This window comes from Peromyscus leucopus, chromosome 16_21 (assembly GCF_004664715.2).
Source record: "Peromyscus leucopus breed LL Stock chromosome 16_21, UCI_PerLeu_2.1, whole genome shotgun sequence".
Classification (NCBI taxonomy): Eukaryota; Metazoa; Chordata; class Mammalia; order Rodentia; family Cricetidae; genus Peromyscus; species Peromyscus leucopus.
In genome coordinates, this window is record NC_051084.1 from 2344825 (window position 1) to 2351566 (window position 6742).

The 6742-nt window shown below is 44.5% G+C and overlaps 1 pseudogene; it reads right to left on the reverse strand.

Moving 5' to 3' along the window:
- Positions 1-2060: 2060 nt before the first annotated feature.
- Positions 2061-2468, reverse strand: LOC114701982 (annotated as a pseudogene).
- Between the last annotated feature and the right edge of the window lie 4274 nt (positions 2469-6742).

A 6742-nucleotide genomic window follows, 5' to 3' on the forward strand; every position in this document is an offset into this window, starting at 1 on the left:
GCCCTACTTCCTTAAAGCTCCCCAGCCTTCAAAATAGCACCATGAGTTGGGGACCAAGTATGGTGTTTAACCTTGACTTTCACCTTCGCCTCTGTCTTTGTTACCTTTCCAAGGCTATAACAAAGCACCATGATCGAGGCAACTTATAGAAGAAATGGTTTACAGGTCCAAAGGAAGAGTTCATGAGCATCATGGTGGGGAGCGTGGCAGCAGGCAGACAGAGGCAGTCATGACACTGGCGGAGTGGCTGATAGCAGACATCTGATCCATAAGCAAAAGGTGGGGAGAGGCTCTAACTAGGAATAGCATAAATTTTTGAAACTTTAAAGCCTACCCCTGTGACACCTTCATCATCAAGGCTGCACCTCCTAATCTTCAAACAGTTCTACCCACTGAGGACCAAGCATTCAAATAGATAAGCCCATGGGGGCCCTGCTCATTCAAACCATAACAACTGGATTTAAAATTACCTAAGAGGCACACTTCTACTCCATTACTAGGGAGTATAACAAGGGAAGATGGACCCTGAATGTGGTTGGCACCATCCCACGGTCTCAGCTCCTGAACTGAACAAAAAGTGATGGGAAAAGAGACAGCAAATTGAGCATCACCATTCATCGCTCTCTGATTTCTGACTATGCAAGATGTGGTCATAGGCCTTATCCTTCCACAGCCATGTCTTTCCTGCCATGAGGGACTGTACCCGCAAACCATGAGCCAAAATTATCCCTCCTTAAGTTGCTTCTCTCAGGTACTTTGCAAGGAAAAAAATACCTAGCACACACTCAAAATATGAGCCTGTGGGGGATGTTTCAGGTTCAAATCTTAACAAACAACTAAGGCTTGAAGATTTGATAAACCTGAGTTTGTCCCGCCCCCTCCTATTAGCTGTGTAAAGTCAAGCATTTGACGAAACCTCCCCGAACTCTCTTTTGCTGCATGAAAACAACATGTATTGTTGCAGCAGTACTCTATGAAGCCACCTCCAACTCCTGAGACCCTGGTGTCAGACACAAAAGCAAGAGAGAAAAAAAATGGGAACACCCTTGGTTCACAGAAACAGGCTGCTTTAGAGCAAGTGGTTCGGTGCTATTCCTTCTTGCAGTGCTCCCAGCCAGGGTAGAGCCTCCTGCGCCAAGCCTGTGCCTGAAATGATTAATTATTGTAACAGCAGAGAGGTAAATGAAGAAGCGACAGATGGCCCATGTGAAATAGTCTAGAATCACCTGCTATGAAATTAATTCCACATCTTGGCAGCTCCAGGCTCAGAACACCATGCAAAAAACGACTGTTGATAAATTGTGTGTGTTTGTGTGTCAGCCTCTCTGCAAACACCTAAATAATATATGTCGTGTCATGTTTTCTTTCCTCCATCTCGTTTTAATACGTTATCATTTATAGAAAACTGCAGGGAAACTTGGGACATCAATCAAGCCATTAATTCCTGAGATTATGCTAATGAGATGACTGGAGTGGTTGTTTCCCAGAATAGCTTCTCCCCTGGAAGGCTGCGGTGGACTCTCCCCATTCAGCTTTCCATGCTTGGATCAGAAGCCATCATGCCTCTGTGACAGTCCTCTTAAAAGGGCACCCAGCATGTCAGCGCAGGCACAGAGAGAATTTTCTCAGCCAGCCAGGCAGCCAAGACCAGCAGCTTCCTGGCAAACTGCAGATGAAACAGAAAATGTGTGAGACCCAAAGAAAGAGGAGATGTGAGGCTCCAGAGACAGGCTTAGCATGCTTCTGTGGCAGGTACTCCTCCTACTCTGGAGGAAACTGAGGGAAGAAGACATAAATGAACTAAAGAATTTGCCAAATAGGGTACACCATAAGCTGAGGTGGCAGGGAGGGACAAGACAGACGCCATTTCTACTCCTTTGGAAGAAAATCAGAGTGATAAGGTTGGTGTCATCATCATGAGGGAGAAAGCCTTGATTATACTAAGTATCATTCATAAAACATATACTGGTCGGGGTACAATGGTAAAGCTTAGCACACTCCAGCACCAGAACTGGCATGGAGTCGAAGCAGCAGGGACGGCTGGGTGACCCCACGGAGATTCACATGGTAAAGAGGACAAGGAAGGCGACCATCAAACAGAAGAGCCCCATGGCCTCAGACAGGGCAAAGCCCAGAATGGCATAGGAGAAGAGTTGTTGCTTGAGAGACAGGTTCCTGGCATAGCCAATAATCAAGCTACCAAACACAGTTCCAATGCCAGTCCCTGATCCAGCCACACCAACTGTGGCAGCTCCAGCACCAATGAACTTGGCAACTGTGTCAAAGTCCCGGGAAACAACACTGGTGGAATTCCCATCTGGCCACCCGGAGAGGGGAGCTGCTGCAGGAAGACTGTTTAGATGGGGCCTCTGGTCTACTCAAGAGGGAAGCAGACACAGGCCTGAGTAGACCCCGGTACAGGAACGCATCAGAACTGGAGAAACGAGCAGTGCCTTGGTGGTCTTCATTTTTCAGTCTCCCAGCTTTGGCCCTTGGTCACAGCGCTCAGCTCCACCACCCACGTGTCCTGGAGTCTCTCCACTCCATTGACCGTTGTCTCCCTGCATTCCAATTGGGTAACGTCATCAACTCCTTCTTTCTTATTAGTCTTTTTCAGCGTCTTCCTCTCTCTCCATAGGAGCTTTGTGGCAGTTGCTGCATGATATTTCAAATACTGCCTCCACCTTATCAGCAAGGCTAAGAAAGTGACTCGAGGTTACCCTGAAGTGTTGCAAACACAGCAGCACCAGATTCCATAGTCCATGCTCATTCTGTTTGGTATTCGGTGTGCATTTTCTACCGTGTGTGTGTGTGTGTGTGTGTGTGTGTGTGTGTGTGTGTGTGTGACTTTTTTTTTTTTTTTTTTTTTTTTTTTTTGGTTTTTTCGAAACAGGGTTTCTCTGTGTAGCTTTGCGCCTTTTCTGGAACCTGGTTTGGAGACCAGGCTGGCCTCGAACTCACAGAGATCCTCCTGCCTCTGCCTCCCGAGTGTTGGGATTAAAGGCGTGCACCACCACCACCCTGCCCGGTGTGCATTTTCATCCCTCCCTATCAGCAATGTCCAAGTCCATGGGGTTATGGCATAAGTGAGAATTGTCCCCCACAGACGTCTGTGTCTGAACACATGGTCACCGCCTAGCAGACCTGCTCAGGGAAGCTGCAGAATCTTTTGGACATAATGCCTAAGTGGCAAATATGGGACCTAAGGAGCAGGGCTTGAGGGTTCTAGGACAACTTCACTTCCGGCCCCATGGCTCCGCTTCCCATCGGTGGTTAAGTAACGTAAGAGCTATGGCATGCCACAGATGGAGTCCTAGCTGCCATGTCTCCCACACCACGAAGGACTGCAACCCCTAAAGCTGTGAGCCAAGATAAACCTCTTCTTTCTGAAGCTGCCTGCATCAATATTGTGTTTCAAGGACAGAACAATTCACCAGTACACAGGGATTCATCCAATGGGGGCTTGGAATATTTTTAGCACTTTTGTCTGTACTGAGCATATATAGATATTAGCTATCGTTCTCTAAGAAATACATTTAAAATCTATTACATAGCATATGCACTGTGCTATGTATTAGAAACCATCCAGAGATGTCAGACTATCTAAAGGACATATGACAGTTCTGTCAATAAACACCATTTTATAAAAAGAGAATTCTTGAATTACAAATTTGAGCATCCCCAAGGAACCTGATACTATTTCACAGATACAAAAGATGTTGATGTATTTAAAGACTAAAGTTCAATATATTGTTTTAAAGTCACCCAAAAAAAAATTGTCTTAGCAGCAACGTCCAGAGATACTTGAAACACAATCACAGGTTAGCACTGGTCAGCACCAGGGCCTGTGGTCATGGAATAGCTCTGTGATTTGAGTGCAGAGGTGGATGATGGATTCTATACCAGTGACAAAGCTGCAAGGGACACACTGTGCAGATACAGATGCCCAAGAGGGCAAAGACCAGGGAGTGAGAAAATCTGAATAAATTATGTGGGTTGAAGGAAGATGAATCTACTGATCTTGGTGATACCATACTGCAGTTATGCAAGATGTTACTACTAAAGAAAACAGAGTATTGGCTCCATCCTTCCCTATGTATTTGCTTGCAGTTTTGCTATGAGTATACAACTCTTTCACCATAACAAGTTGAAGTGAGAACTTAAAGTCAGTCACTCCAAGGAAACTCCCGCCATAATTCTCCCCTGCATCATCTTCCACTTATTCCCACCCCCATATTGCCTGTAACAACTGGTTATTAGAAGCGTACAGTCTCCAATAGTGAGAATCATTCAAGAAGTCACAACTATAAAGGAAAACATGGTGAATTTGACCTTGTTAAACATAACACTCTCTTACAAAGATCCAATAAGGCATATGAAAATACAGTATACAGAAAAAAAAATGCAATGATAAAGATCAATCTAGAATATACAGGCACACACATGTGTTTTGGTTCTGATATATCCAGAATATACATAAAGAATACCTATTTAATCAATGCAGAAGTAGGGCATAGCACATCTGAAAGACAATTCACAGAACAGGAAACATAATTGGTCAGAAATCAAATATAAGAGTGTTCACCCTTACTAATAATCTAAAATTTCAAACAATAATGAGATATGCCAGTTCACATCATCAGATTTGCAAAATGTTGAAAGTGAGACTGTAACGTGGGTGCATGATTAGAAAGACTCAGAATTTTCAGAGATTTTCATGGTAAGATGAATTATCGCTGCAGGTTTGTGAGCACCTGCAATTCCTACTCAACCAGAAGGAGTACTTGCCTGTAAGTAGTTCCTGTCTTAGAAGTGTATCCTCCCAGACACCCAGAAATATGCACGCTGAAAATGGACTGAGTTTCTATTACAAGCAAATATATTCCAGGCCTGAGTTCATGAGTGCAGAACTATTCTACCAGGTTTAACTAACATAAGGGCAAACTTTGCCATAACAATGGCATTCTGGAGGCAAGAGACAAGCAGCTGGAACCAAGCAAGAGGAAAAACCTTAGGTTTTCTGATGCCAGGTCTGGGAGTTCAAACACACTTGTGAACCATAAGCACATTCTCATGTTCAAAGGGCTACCATCAAGATAAAGATAGTCAGTCTCTGACTATAGAAGAGATGGGGAAGTCAATCTCTCCTAAGCCAGGAATACCGGAGAGATTCTAAGTAAGGCACATTAAATTGCAGTTGGTAAAGACTAATTGTGCAGCTCGGAGTAGCATAGAGATAGGGGAAAAATTAGGTCTGGGTTCACAATCAGGACAGGGTCTTGACCAACTATAAAATGGTACTCTGTAGATGAATTGCCAAATGGTCTTATTAAATAAAAAATTTGGAGCCAGCCAGGCAGTGGTGGTACTTGCCTTTAATCCCAGCACTCGGGAGGCAGAGCCAAGCAGATCTTTATGAGTTTGAGGCCAGCCTGGTGTACAGAACAGGCTCCAAAGCGACACAGAGAAACCCTGTCTTGAAAAAAGAAAGAAAGAAAATAGAAAACAAAAACAAAACCAAAAACCTGGAGCCAGATATCAGGGTTAAAACCTGAGTGATCAGAGGAATAGGAAAAGCCACAAGCCAACCTCACTGACACCTCAGCCTCCAAAGAGACTTACTTCCTGTATACCCATGCCTATATGCATTTCTGTTCTGCTATCTCATTTGCTCTCTCTGTCCAGCTACATCACTTCTTCTTCCTACCTAGCTCTGTCACTTACTGTCTGTCTGTACAGACCTCAAGACCTTTATGGTTAACTAGTGTTGGAATTTAAGGCTTATGCCACCACTGTCTGGCTCTGTTCCCATTGTGGCCTTGAACTCACAGAGATCCAGACAGATCCCTGCCTCCCAAGTGATAGGATTAAAGGCATGTGCTACCATTGCCTGACTTCTATGTGTACTATGGTGACTGGCCTTTTCCTCTGATCTCCAGGCAAGCTTTATTTATTAGAGCACAAATAAAATATCACCATAGGACTCAGAATGCTGGAGCCATAGCCTGGCAAGTCTGGGGTATAGCCAGAAGTTTTTCCAGTCCTGCCCAGCCCTGCAGTTGGGACAGATCTCTCCCTCCTGCATCCAACAGCCGCTTGGTCCCAAGTAAACACACAAGGGCTTATATTACTTACAAACTGTGTGGCCTGTGGGTCAGGCTTCTTGTTAGCTAGAACTTATAACTTAACTCAACCCACTTCTATTAATCTATATGTTGCCATGTGGCTGTGGCATTACTGGTCTGCTGGCATCTCATTGCTCCTTGGGCGGCAGGCTGGCATCTGCCTCCTCACTCTCCTTTCTTCTCCTGTCTCTTCAGTTTGAATATTCTGCCTAATCTTATTCTGCCTCGCCATTGGCCAAACAGCTTTATTTATCAACCAGTCAAAGCAACACATATTCACAGCATACAGAAAGACATCCCACAGCACTGGGTTATGCTCCTTCTTAGATGCTTTGCAAAGGATATTTTACTCAAAGTTAAGAACATTCTTCATTCTCCTTTCTGGCCACTTGAGTGCCAGAAAGGCTCAACAATTTCCAGGTTACAAATGATGAACTCAAGATGAAAATCCGACAGATTCCCAGGCAGTCTCATTCATCTGAGGACATTTTATTACCTTCAGGGAAGGCAGCTTCTTTTGCACTCATTCTATTCACCCACACTTCTGGACTTATGAAGCCAGAGAAGAACTTGTTGGGAAGAGTCACTCACTGAATCTGGAGCACTGGGTGAGGGGC